The 15,005-nt window shown below is 43.5% G+C and overlaps 1 pseudogene; it reads right to left on the minus strand.

The window, feature by feature from the left end:
* Positions 1-12,640: 12,640 nt before the first annotated feature.
* Positions 12,641-14,760, minus strand: LOC133927996 (uncharacterized; annotated as a pseudogene).
* Between the last annotated feature and the right edge of the window lie 245 nt (positions 14,761-15,005).

The raw sequence follows: 15,005 nt of genomic DNA on the forward strand, positions 1-15,005 counted from the left end.
TTGCAACACATATTCATGCTCGCGCAATCCAGAAATCAACAAACCAAAATAACAACATTGTCAAACACTCATCATATAAAAACTAAGGAACATTTCAACTTGGTTTCTCACCAATTAAGACCAATAATAAACCAATACATAGTGGCATTCTCATCGTCTTGCACACCTATACAGAACATCAAAAATTCCATCTCCTTATAATAAGCATCCACACTAAGATCACCTTGCTCAAGTCACTGTAAATGACTATACAAGGTTCTAGTAAAATGTTCCCGAACTCTCATCTTCAACATCATAAACATGGTGATCAGAAGCACGAGAACACCTTCCAATATGAGCATCACATCATGGAGGTAGACTTGTATCAATTGCAGCAATAAAAGTTTTCATCATCTCAGCAAAACCACAATCCATGCTATTCTCCAAGTAGCAACATGTGTCTTCGAATCCACCCCTAACTTCTGCAGGAATGTTAGGATCAAAAAAAGGACATGGCACATCAGGCAATTCATCAAAAACACCATGATTGGAAGCTTTAGCATTAACAGCTTTAGAATTCCCCAAATTCACCATCTTACAAATTTTGTATAAATAGAAAAATAGAAAAATTCAGAAGTACCATGAGCAACCCGAAATCTGATACCACTTAATGAGCACACGCTTCCGATGCTCAACTTTTTTCCCAACCTTTCACGGTACAATCTTAGTAACAAATACTTCTCTGAATTTCAAGCAAGGAACAACAAACTAACTTGTCCTCTGTATTCTTCACTTCAATAACAAAGCAGAAGTAATCTCACACCAAACAATCCAAGTATTGACACGAACAACAAATAAAGAACAGTAGCAGTTCTGGAAGATAAAAGGAGTTCAACTTACACGAAGATGTAATCTAAATCCACCACATGGTTGCACCACAATTAGAAGGATGGATCTCAAAGGAAATCAAGGATGCACTCAGATCAAGCAAATTTGATCATGTCCTTTTCCAAGCCCAAAAGTAGCGGCAGCAGAAGCTCACCATGAGGATCAGATCCCCATCTCTCTTATTCTTGAGGAAACCCTCCAACAAACAAAAAATAAAATAAGTCTGAGGATACAAGGGCACTGGCCCTAGGTTTTAAGGCATGCAGGCCAGCCAATACTTCTAGTTGGACTCGAACTAGACTGGAGACTTTGATTCGGACTCAACACAACCCGACACATATTTCGACCATCGGCTTCACCTCTCGCAAACCGCCACAGGTCTTCAGATGGTGCTGCCTTCAGAGACACACTGCAGCTAAGGGCCGAGGAGGTTGCGGACTACCTCCCCTAGTGTATTCATTGGCTTCACCTCTACCAAACTCAACAGGGCTCCGGATGGTGCTGCCTCCGAAGCCTAACCGCGGCTAAGGGCCATGGGGATCACAAACCACCTCCTTTAGCCAAGCCATCGGATTCACCTTCGACAAACCACTGTGGGGCTCTGGATGGCGTTGCCTCCAAAGTCTCACTACAGCTAAGGGCCGTGGGAGTCGCGGACCACCTCCTCCAGCCCAGCTGTCGGTGTATCAGGAACCGGGGGTCCCTGAGTCCCGAGGCCCGGCCAGCCATCCGCCACATGGCGCCATTCCACGAGGTTCCTCCTAAAGGATGAGAAAAGCTCAAGTCCCGGGAGAAGGTGCTCGGGGTCACAGTCAGTGGTTCCCGAGCACCCCAGTTCCCCGATGATCCATAGAGTCTAAGTACCGGGAAGAAAGTGCTTGGGGGGGGGGGGGTACCCGGTCACCCCCGAGCACCCTAGTCCCTCGACGATCAGAAGAGCTAAGTTCCGGGAGAGAGTGCTCGGGACTGCGTGCGGCAGCTCCCGAGCGCTCGGTTCCCCGAGGATCCGTGTAAGAGTGCTCGGGAGAGAGTGCTCGGGGCTACATGTGGCAGCCCCCGAGCACTCGGTTCCCCGAAGGATCGTGCAAGAGTGCTCGGGAGAGAGTGCTCGGGGAGGTGAACAGTACCCCCGAGCACCCGGTACCCCGAGGGCAAGGATAGGCATTCTCGGGAGAGAGTGCTCGGGGAGGTGAACAGTACCCCCGAGCGCTCGGTGCCCCGACGACCCAGAAAGGCCCTCGAGGGGCCCGCCGATGAGGTGTCCACCAGTAAGAGGTCCGAGGCCGCATTTAATGAGCGTGCGTGGCCTGACATCTCCAACTGCTCCCGTCGCGGCGTCAGTTCCTACCATGTTTTGGCAGAGAGGCGTGGGGCTATTAATTGCACGGGTCCCATCCCGTATCATCCGGCTTGTCTCGAGATAACATCGCGAGGATCAAGGCGTTCCGTCTGCCGCCCTGCCGTGGCAGAGGAACAAGACAGGGCGGGCATGCCGGGTTGCTCTGCGGCTGCCCGGTGGGCCCTCTCCACGGCGCCCGTTGCCAGGGCGTTTATGGTGACAGGTGACCGGGCGTGCGACGCATTTTCCACCCCCGGTCACTTCACCGAGAAGAAATGATGACGCCTTTCCCAGTCATGGCGTCTTGGAACTTGTGCCCCCTCCTTCCCGTTAGGGGCATGTCTCGGCCGGCAAGTACTTAAAAGAGCCGACAACACAGAAGCAAGGGAGATAGACCAACAAGGAACCAACACAGGCAATAGGCAACGGACTCACACATATACGAACTCGAGCTCTCTCGGAGAAGAACAAGGAGCCTCAGGCTCTTAGTTAGGCCAATATTTTTGTAACCAGCAACATCCTTGAGGGACTTCCTCAGGACAGTTATTGCATCCATACAGGAGTAGGGTATTATGCCCCCGTGCGGCCCGAACCTATCTAAATTCCGGTGCATTTACTTCTTTCTGCACTAGGTCATCACCCCCACCACCGGTTATTGCATTCATTCCATTTATTGCTCCGACGAACTTATTCAGGATCATCCCCCCGGTCGAATCTCTAAAAAGGGGTCTCTCGGGATCCCTGCGATAGGAGTTAATCCTCCGACACCAGCCATCAGCTTCACCTCCACCAAATGTCATGGGGCTCCGGATGGTACTGCCTCCGGAGCCAAATAGCCAAATTGCAGCTAGGGGCTGAGAGAGTCATGGACTGCTTCCTTCGGCCCAGCCATTAGCTTCACCTCCGACAAAACACCACGGGGCTCTGGATGGCACTGCCTCTGAAGCCTCACTGCAGCTAAGGTGCCGAGGGGGTCATGGACTGCCTCCCCCGACCCAAGCATCGGCTTCACCTCTAGCAAACGCCATGGGACTCTGAATGGCGCTGCCTCTGGAGCATAATCATGGCTAAGAACCGAGGAGGTCGCAGACTACCTCTTCTGACCCAGCCATCAACTTCATCTCCAGCACTCCATTGGCTCCAAATGGCGCTACCTCCATAGCCTCAGTGTAGATAAGGGTTAAGGGGTTGTGGACCACCTCCTTTGGCCCAACCATTGGCTTCACCTCAGACAAACCACCACAGGGCTTCGGATGGAGCTACCACCAGAGCCTCACCGTAGCTTAGGGTTAAGGGTGTCGTGGACCGCCTCGTCTAGCCCAGCCATTGGCTTCACCCCTACCAAATGCCGCAGGGCTATAGATGGCACTCCATTCGAAGGCTAACGGTAGCTAAGGGCCGCGGAGGTCATAGACCACCTCCTCCAGCTTCACCTTTGATAGATGCCGCAGGGATCGAGATGGTGCTACCTCCAGAGCCTAACTGCGGCTAAGGGCCGAGGGGGTCACGGACCACCTCTCGTGGCCCAGCCATTGGTTTCACCTCTAGCAAAACTGACACAGGGCTCTAGATTGTCCTGCCTCCGTAACCCATCTACTGAGCTCGAGGTGGATTGCCTTGAGTTGGACATTTGGAACAAATGTTGAGAGGAGTCTGAACCGGCATTGGATAGAAGAAAGGGTATATCATGCTGAAAGCACACAAAGACATGCCTATCCATATATTTGAAGAATCGTCACAGATTTCGATCCCAGAGAAAACACTAAAGCGGTTCCAAGGATTTAGTTATATTACTCAAAACTTGGACATCTAATGAACCCTTACAAAGAGGAACACCGTCATACAGGAAGCAAATCCTGAGAGAGCAAATCAGAGAGAGAAAGAGTACAAGGTGACAAAAGAAAACTCTGGAGCCCTAACAATGGACATGAATGAAGTGGCGTATGCGCTTCATCTGAGGCCTACCGCCGCAGAGGCTGATGCAGTAGCTAGCCTCCAAGCTATTGGAATACGAGGACGAGGATGATGAGACCTCCTCCACAACCTTCTTTCCCTCCTCCTTGGCTTATTTTTTCATCCAGGCCACCCCTTTCTTCACTTCCACCTTCTCCTCCTCATCGATCTCCTTCATTAGGAGATCTGAGTCGACCTCTTCTTCATCACTGGAGATATTGATGATCTCAATGGGAGCGGTCACTCGGACTGGAGGTGGAGCCGGAGTAGCGGGAGGCAGTCCCCTCTGCAAGGATGGAAGCACGATTTTCATCGGTTCTAACCTTGCAAGCACTGGCTCTAGCCTTAAAAGCATGTCTGTGAAATCGCTTGCCTCTGGAGGCACCACAGTAGGAGGATCCAGGGCAGGCATCGGAGGTGATGAACCAGTTGAGGCCATCTTCATTTCCAATGATGAGGAGGAAGAAGGCGCCATGCTCAAGCCAAAGAGATGCTCTCCCTCACATGGCAATGAGGGATCAGCTGGGTGAACTCCAGCTTTTATAGCCAAACTGATCAGTCACACACGCCCGGGGAAGGAAAGAGAACAGTCACCGGCATCGCTTCATTGCACTTCCCATTACTCCTCTGGGGGCCTATGGCTACATCCTGGTCAACTCCTGTACGCATGGCAACATCCTTTGGCAACACCCTGAATTTCTGTGTGCATGTCTCATCGCATTTATCACTCAGGCCTCCTTTCGGCGTGTGCAAGGGACGCGGGCATGAAACCCTTGGCCAACCTACATATTACCCAGTCAGCTACGCCACTGTCACTTCACATGCTTAAATACTTGGGCCAAAAAAAATGAGGAGAATGCCTTGCTTCTACAGACAATTTTCACTGCCACGTTTCAAGTGGCAAAAGGACTCACCATCAGGGGGGCTAAAGGGCTAACTCCGGCCCCCACATGGGCTCTGAAGTGTGTGCCTCCATCCCAACCTCAACGGCCTTCGCCTCCAATGACTGCCACGCCTCCATCCTTCACATAGCCTCCGGAGCCCAGGGGGAACAAAGTAATTCCCTCTGAACAACATCGCCTCTGTCAGAGCCTTGCCACCATCACTTATGATCACTACGGAGAGACTCCCGATGGCGAGGGGTTGTTCAGGAGATATTGACTATGAGGTTGTGCTGGAGCTAATTCCTTCTAAAATCTTCTCACCTTTGCGAACCTCGGGGCCAACAGATGAGAGGGTACTGTTGGGGGATATACCCTAGCCCATAGACATTATCAAGGAGTTTCTATCTGGCGCTGCCCTGAGGCCCTAAGGCTCTGAGCTCCCCACAAAGATACAACCCCTGGAGGCCATAAGGGCTCATTAGGCTGCTCCTTCTCCAGGAGGTGTAGGTAGCTAGCTTCCAGAGGAAATATCAGCAAAGAAAGAACACCACCTACAGTCATCAGACACGAAGTGACCAGCAGTTAAAGCCACTGCAAGTGTAGGCTATCCTGACACCCGGGACAGGGTGGCGCTATGCTGCAATTAATAAACTGGCTCAGCATCGTACCGTGTTGCCATAATAGATAATATAATATCTTCTAGGTGGGGGTAAATATATTTTTACGAGGACTTGAGCTATGTAAGTTCGACTGGTCCTGGGTCCCTGTGGTATGGCGGTAACTTGTACCGTCATCTCTGTAGAGGCATGTTTGTATATTTACACCCTGAATGGCACTATAAATACATATGCCCGACCACTAGACTAGGGGAACAAAATCTTTTGATGATCAATACACAAGGTGTTCCTTCCTCTCCACTTCTTCTCCAAGCTTAAGCCATTCGTGTGAGTGTGCTCTCGCCGTACTTGTTCATTGAAGAGATTTTCTTCCACCAACATAGATAATACCATGTTTGAAACTTCCTAGATTTTGTTTGAGCAGTAACTGATTTACTCTTACTGATGCTACCCTCCTGGTCATCTAGATTGGTTTACTGCACGATATGGTAAACAAGGTGGTTCTTTGGAGCATTGCTGGCATGAGGATTTATATTCATGTGTTATCTCATAAAGAAGTAATATGCTGGTCAGTATTTCTACAATTTTGCATCCCTGGTGAGGATTACTGCCTGCAAAAATGGTGAGTTGACTCATATGCATGTTTCTACATTTTCACCTCCCTATATAAGTATTAATGCCTGTAGAATTGGTGCCAAGTCAGCTTAGATGTATGTTGTAAGATTCTTGTACTACAGAAACTATTGATACCGAATATTCGTAGGACCTCCACTTTGCATGGCCTTATTTTCTATGTCTAAGTTCAAGCTTTTTATCTCAAAATACTTTTCGTGCGACTTATCTGATGTTCAAATGGTAAGGTGTCAATATAAAATAGACAAATGCCATGGTGGTGACAATATGAAAGGTGAGTTACTTGATGTTCTAATGCAGTTAGCATATGAAAAGATAACCTTGCTTCAATGCCTAGAAATCATTGGGACTGATGGGTATATTGTGATCATTTGAATTGTTTCCATGAACCAATTTTGTGGATGAATGTTCTGGCTGCCCAATTTCAATGTTTCCCTTACTTCATAAGTTTCCATCATAGGATGTGATTGTATAACTTGACTTTTCTCTTTTTGTATGTGCCCAATTAGCGCTCCAAGAATGGTATGTTGCTTGGCTACTGATTTCGGTTAGGTTTGGAGCTGTACTTTTCACAGGTCAGAAGTATATATACTGAGAATGTGGCACTATTTATTTTTCCCTTCAATGTTGGTCACAAATATTTGTGGTTTCATTTGGTTACATTTCTGATGGACCATCTTTCCATGAATATCATGGGAGGACATTATATAGAGTTTTTTTTAGACAATTTGGATTGCACTCTCTACTTCTCTATCTCTACTAATATAAAGCACCAGTTTTGTCTACCACCCCCTTCTCCAATCCCCTCCTATCTAATAAAAAACCGGAAGAAACCCAACCTCTGAGAAAACCAAAAAAAATGACTGGCTGTTTCCTAGGCAGAATGACACATGCACTTTCGTATGAGATATCTATTAGTATTGTATTGTGTTTTGGCATCCTATATTATCTTTATATTGTCTAACATGTTACTCTACGGTCATAGTTATCTGAGGAACAATTTTTTGTGAGCATGATGAACACAACCGTCATAGAAATGCAATACATGCCATATAATTTTGGATTGTTGCAACCCACGAGCACCTGACTAGTAGCAATAAACAAGAAAACTTTTAGTTATAAATATATATACTTATGTATTCCCATATAAATAAAATAGCCCTTTCATATATATATCTATACACATACACACATACTCATATATGTATGTATATAGGCATGTATACATATATATACTGTGGATTTTATTTAATTTTTGCAAAAAAATTTATTTCCTTTATAAATATAATTTTTATCCCTTTTGGTTTTAGAATTTGGGCTGTTACAATCATGGAGACCTAGGACTGAAGGAGCGAAGGCTGACGGCGTGGAATGTCACTAGAGATTTCACCAGCCGCCGCCTGAGTCCTCTAAAATCAAGGATTTTAGGTGCTTGCGAGTTTACAGCTGAAGTAGCCCCAAAGTGAGAAGGTGAGGTAGGTACCCACCTATCCTGAGTAGATATCGGGGGTAAGAATTTCTTATTTCTTAGGAGTTATTCCTTACTATAGATCTCTCCCTAGTGGAAGTGGAGCAGAGGACCAAATTCCTATTCAAAATAGCCCCTGAGGGAAACCGCCAAAACATCACTACAACAAATCTGCTATTCCGTGACTATAAGCTTTTATCGCTGATTATTGAATATTTGTCATGGCATGAAATTTGTGATGGTTGTATGACAAATTTTTTTTGCCACCTTTCTTGCGTCTCTAATCAAATTCAGTAACGAATGAAAGCTTTTTCGTCATAGAAATTATGACATAATGTGTCATCATTACTTTTATGACGTTATGCATCATCATTGTTGAAACAAAAAATGTCACAAGTTGGTGGCCACGGTGCTGCCACATGGATAGCGATCGTCATAAATTCTGCAACCTAGTGACATGGATCTGACGTGGCAAAATATTGTGATGAATTGTGGTTCCGACGAGGCAAAATGTTGTGACGAATTTTGTCATCATGATTTAGCGAAAGGCTCATGTGATTGCTTAGTCTATGTTGATTGCTGAGCACAAGTAATGTGGGCTCAGCCCATTGTGAGGCCCAATTCGGTTTTGATCAATCCCATTTTGAGGTCCAATTCAGTTTTTTTGTAAACCCATTTTGAGGCACAAAATGCTAACACCAGACTATCCAGTGAACACAATATTAAGAAATCCTAGACTTCAAGCTTTGTTCTCATTGGATAAATCAGTGTGAACAAAATGCTAGCGCTGAAGTTTTATGTTTATGCCATATAATTACTCATAAACATTTCGGGAAATCCTTCTTAACACCGGATGTTCTTATGACCTACCAGAGTTTTGCTTTTTGTTCGGTGTTCACAATCTTCTGCTACAACTCCTCTCCTCCTTCTATACACCAGATGATCTAGTGATGACAATAGAGTATTCATTGGACTAACAGTCTGAGAATAAACTCTAATTTGAACTTCAAATGATCCTTCATTTAAAACAAGGTATCACTGAACTATACGGTGTTCGCATTAATTTTGACCCACGCCAAATTTGAGTGTCAACACTAGTTTATAAGCCCTAATTCCATAGTTCATATGATTTACAATTGCATAGCTCCCACAAGCCAAAATAGAATAATAATGTTCATAGACCCTAGATAGAATGAAACATCCACAATTTCACAGAATATACGTCTCCCCGGTCTCAAAATCATGTAAATAAAAACCAAACCAATTCACCAACAGTTGGAGCTACATCAAGCTGATAAGTAGAACCCAGAAATTTTTAGGGATTAGATGGACCTAACCCTGACTGAAGCCTAGCTGTTGACGAAGCAGGGCATTAGTTTCTTGTGTCGTCTTCTTCAAACTCTCAATCTGTTCTAACTGGATTTTCATTGCTGTTTTTGATTCTTGTGCTTGCTTCTTCAATGTATCCAACTCTTGCTGTTGAGAATCAATTTGTTGTCGAAGTTCTGCTGCTCCTTTTTTCTCGATCTCAAGTTTAGTCTGAAGCTCTTCAACTGTCACACCCTAATTTTCAGATTTTCTCTAATTTCTAAATTTTTCCAAGATTTGATTATAGGTTGAATACTTAAATAGGAAAAAGTCTATTTTCTAAATTCAAATTCAAATTTGAATTAAGGATATCAATTGATTGTATGCATTCATGCTGATAATAGGCATTTAGATTTTATTTTGGCTCTTGGTGTTTATTTGGGTTTTATTGGATCTTATTTGACCTCTTTTGGACTTATTTGAATTTGTTTAAGCTAAATTTTAATTTCCAAAATTTCAAAATGTTTTCATAAGCTCAAAATATTTTATTTGGTTTCTAAAGCTGTTTAAATGCTTGATGAATTCTCCTAGAATTTATAAGCTTGGTTTGGATTTTTTTTGGATTTTCCTTGCTCTTGGAATTCCAAAATAAAATCCTAAACCTAATCTAATCCCAGCCCATCTTTTTTTCCTCTCTCTCCCTGGCCCAACTCGGCATCTTCTCCCTTCTTCCTAGTCCCTGCTAGCAGCCGGCCCGTCAGCACGTCACCTTGAGCAGCCTAGCGCCAGGGCCGCTCGGGCCTTCCGCCAGCCCGCACCGAAGACACCCTGCATCCGATCCGCCTTCGCCCGCTGTCTTCATCTTTGTTCCAGACTCGCCCCACGCCATCGTGTTTGAAACGAACATCGTCGCCACCATAGAGTCTTAAACCGCCTCGAGCCTTTTCTTCCCGCCTACAAAGTTCCCATCACCCCTCGATGTTGTCCATCAGGCAAATCTGTCACCTCCCAAGCCAACTCGCCGAGATCCGGAGCCACCGACGCCATTGTTGTCGCTGCCTTGGTCTACCTCGCTGCTGCGCTGTTTTGTTGCCACTCTAACCCTACCGAGCCACCCAGAAGAACTGCCGCCACCCACCAAAGCTCGTGTTGCCATTGCCTTTCCTTCCCGGTCACCGAAAAACCGCCACCAACAAATACCCGAGGGTCGCCACTACTCCTTCCATCGCTAGCTCGTCCCACTACTTCACCAACGTCTTTGAGGCCTGAGGTGAGATCCCCGTTCGGCCCTGATTCTAACGCTTCCCATGCACTATAGCTCAAGATCGGTCGTCCTTCGGTGAGACCGCCACCGGGCCTAAGCTTCCGCCGCCGTGCTACCATCTCCGCTCTTGCCGCCAGCCATCCCAACCCTCCCTAAACTCCCTCAGTCGTCCGATCTATGATTGAGGGTTTGGATTAGATCCAAAAATAACCTTTCGCCTGCCAATCAGACGATGCCATGTGTCCACATAATCCTAGTCATCCAACCTTGCCACCTCATCCTTCCATGTCAGCGTCCTTGATGATGTGTCAACCCACGTGTAAAGCCACATCAGCCCTTTTGCCCAGTCATCGTGTCTAGTCAGTAAATTAAGGATTTCCAACACAAAAGTAATCTCAAAATTCCTGGAAACTAAGGAAGTTTACAAATAGACCCTTGAACTTAGTTCTAATTACAAAAAGAGCCCTATCTTTTTACACTTAGGTCCCTAAACTTTTCCAAAATTACATATAGTCCCTCTATTTTTAAAAAAAGGTCCTAAACTTTCTGTTTATTCAAAGTAGTCCTTTTCTTTTTCAGAATTAATCCTAAATTATTTGAGCCATAACTTCTTCATTTTAGCTCCGATTTGAGTCATTCTAGCGCTCAAATTTTTCTAAAATCATGATCTATCCAACCACACCAATTTCAAGTATCAATCCTCACATATTTATAGTAGTTTTCTCTCATTACATCTAGATCCCTACAACCTTATCTTTCCCTGTAAAAACTTCAGTCAAATTATGTTTTCCTTGTCCAACTCACCCAAAGATCCTAATCTATGGTTCTATTTCTTTTCTTTTTAAAATTTGGAATTTATTTGGTGTTTATTTGATGTTGCTTTTGTTTGTCGATAGAATTTGCGATTAGTCGATAACGCTTCGGATCTTTTCGAGGGATTTTAAGACCAAGATTTCGACAACACTAAGCAGCATTGGGTAAAAGGCAAGTGTCCTTGATCATCTTGAACCTATATTTTAAATGTTTTGTTTTACAAAATTGCATGCAATGTCTGTCAACTTTATGGGTAGTCACCTATGTTAGGGTTTACATAGTTCTTCCTTTACATTCTTTGAATCCTAAGGGGTAGTTGATATGAGTCTCTTGGGTAGATTTGCTTAGCAATGCTTTTGGTATGTTAGGAAGTGTCATATACTTGATTAATGAACTTATGCAACAATGTTCGTTAATGTGTTAATGGTCTAGCAACATGGAACCTTAGGCCTTGAGCAAAGTGGTTTTTGTGGTTGTCATGGTTATGTTGTTGGTTTAGTGTTTTCTCAAATAACCTAAGTAAGGACCGGTTCATGGAATGACAACCCAAGAAGTAACGTACCAACCACAAGGCTGATATGGGTAAGGCATGGCATACTAGTTATAGTTTATCTAGTGTGTGTTGTGTCAGTACAAAAGGGGGCTTCTGGGAGTTAGACTCGCGTAAACCCTGGCGGTGAAACCTAGTGGGCAGATGCATACTGGATTAGGCTCTGGTTAGTGGGAAAAGTCATACAGTGATTTCATGGTTAGCACACCACTGGCGTGTGTTAAGTGTTTTGCGAACATGGCAACATAGAATTCACTTACTCGTGGAGAAAGCTGGACAACCTCTACAGAGTGTAAAAACTGTTATAACAGGCATGCCCACGGTTATGGGAGACTTAGATCCTCACATGATTAGTTAGTTGTGGTTATAGGTTTGGTTGTGGTTTTGGTTATAGTACAAGGATTACTAGATGGTTATGGTATGCAAGGTGGGGAGCCTTGTATGCTGGGTGTTGCACTGTATGGGTTGTATTCACTTAATAATTGTTTAATGCTTTTTGAGTCCAAATATCTTTTCATTACTCGCATTTACACAAATATACCATGTGTTAGCCTATTCTTGTTGAAAGCCTACATATCATTATCTTTTCCACACTTGATGAGCGCGTCATGTGCTCACACTTGCTATTTTCCCTATGCCATGCAACATGTGTGGTGCTGCTCAGTGAGTGAAGATGTTGAAGATTATCAAGATGAGATTGTGACGTTCTAGGTGCGTGTCTCCCGGTTGGTTGCCTGCAGTGTTGTTGGGCACCAATGCTTCTGTTCCGCTGTAGATATCTACATAGAAGACAATATATGTCAATTGTTGTAAGAGTTTAACATTTATTCTATAAAATTATTACTTTTGTTACTTCACCTGTGATGTCCTTAAGTGTGTTGAACATCCTGGGCACACATAAACAGCATCTGGTTTTGGCCGTTAAAACCGGGTGTGGCATCAACCTATGAAAAAATGCAACCTCTGGAGCTTTTCTTGGAGGCTGACTGAAGGCCCACATTTTGAAGAAATGTACTTGATTGCAGAACTTGAGAAACAGCTTCATTAGCAGACTTTGGTTCCTATCCATCCTATACTTGTTCAACCATGATTGCTTCCATATCAGCCTAGCAATAGAAGGGTTACAACTCAAACTTCCATCTTGTACTCATATTTTTTCAAGTGTACTTCATGTAGAAAAGGAAAAAAAAGGAAATAAGGATTTACAATAGCTTTTTAAACTGGCTCATCTAAACTAATATTCTTGCTGCAATGGCAGTCCTTGAAAAGATCAATCATAATGGGCTCTACATCCTTATATTTCTCTTGCTTCTAAAATGATGTGCAAACAATTTCAAATTGTTAGCTTGGAATATGATCAGGATTTCATGAGTAATGATCACAAGCATCATTTGTTTAGTTTCTTACCATGACATGGGCCTGTGCACTATTGCACCGAGAGCCTGTCTGTTGCTGAAACAAGATATTCTCACGATTCAGTTGGTTTTTGATACACTTGTCCTACAGATGATACTGTGTAAGATAGAGTAATAAAAATACTAAATACTAAAAAATACTCCAAGGATTCCACTTTCATGAAAATATGGTACAACATTTAGAAGCAACAGTGCCATATATGCATGTGATATCTCAAGAATATCTAAAGTTCATTAAACAGAAAGTATGTAGTTTAGCATCAAACATCTTGCTTAACCATTAATCCATATGTTCCGGTTCATGTTAAACTCAAGTGTTTTGAAAAAATGGTTTTTTGGTTGCATATTTTTTATCTGACTGAGAAACAGTATTTGTAACGTAGGAGGAATCCAAATCCGAAACTTAGTTGAACAAGGTTCATCGGAACTACATGACAGTAACATATCACGATGACAGTAACATGTCGCTTGTGATGAACTAATGCCATGTAAAACAAAGGAATAATTAATAACAGTACATCATGAAAAAAAAATTATCTACAACCATGTTTATCAAAGATTGTAAAATAAATTGTTTAGGTACAAAACTAAACTGATGAAGTGTTCAGAACTGAACTGATGCATAAAACTAAGTTCACATCTCAATTGCATATGGCACTATTGAGTTCATATCACAATTAACGCAGACTACAGGCAATACATAATTTGAGCAATTTGAAATTCTATCATACCTTGTGCTTTGAGCTTGACCACACCTCCACTAGTTCTCCTCAATGGGCGTCTGTGATACACTTCGCAAGCGATGTGGTTCTCACTTCATTTGCTGGTACACCATTGAAGTATTATTTTTTCAGCCTATACCTCAACTGTCATTGTCCACCTGTTAGCATATCAGCACGTTCATTTGTCACTGCCTTACTATTGGTGTCTATGGTAAATTGGCCCTGGTAAAGAGCATGAACCTCAAGAAAAGAGAATGCAAAGGATATAATGAACTTTTATAGAACAAGTAAAATAGAAATTGAAACTTCACTTTTGGCCAAGAGTTGTATACTTACAACAACTTTGCCAATGTAGTTTGTAAGATGAGACTCATTCTTCTTGTACTCCTTCCAGTGTGGAATGATTGGTATATGCTACCTAAGTATGATCCCATCCTCTGATGAAAGCTTTGTAGCTTGCCTAGGTACCTCCAGCTGTCTCTTCCCTTTAGAAATATGGACTGCATAACCCTCTACTTATCCTATCAAGATCTTTCCCCGTTCTTCTTCCCCTTTGCCCTTGTCATGTATTGGCAGTTGGTGCACCTAACAAAATTACATTTATAGAGTTAGTGTAAATCATTTAGTTGCTATTTGCAATAGTGTAAAGAATATTTGCCTTGCACAAAGGTGATACAACAACTTTCCTTTGTCGCTCATCTAGATCTAGTCCTCATGTTGGGTTGGATAATTAGCAGATACCAATGCATCGTGTGTGGCAGTAGATAGACTTAGGGTGGGCACTTCTTGTGGATCTAGATTCGTACCATGGAAAACTTTATTAGCTGTAGTCAATTCCATTGTCTTTTGCCTAGTGACTCTAGTAGATTGCTCTTGTTGCTCAGGTGCCACCACTCTATTTGGTGCTCTTGCTCCTCCAACAGACATGTTGCCAATCTACTTAGAACTGTTGTTAGGTAGATCATTAAAAACCTGTGAGTTCTCAATAGGTAGAATACAAGAATAATTAGATCCAAATTAAATAAATTGCATAATCAAAGCTAATGAGAAATAACACTGCAATAGTGATAGCACAAACTTGCACATGCAAAGAAGAATTAATATCTTATCAACTTCCTCTTGTTCAGAGTCCTCATTCTCTTGAGGGTCATACAAAGAACCTAAATCATCGA

This window comes from Phragmites australis, chromosome 9, assembly GCF_958298935.1.
Source record: "Phragmites australis chromosome 9, lpPhrAust1.1, whole genome shotgun sequence".
In the NCBI taxonomy this organism is placed as follows: Eukaryota; Viridiplantae; Streptophyta; class Magnoliopsida; order Poales; family Poaceae; genus Phragmites; species Phragmites australis.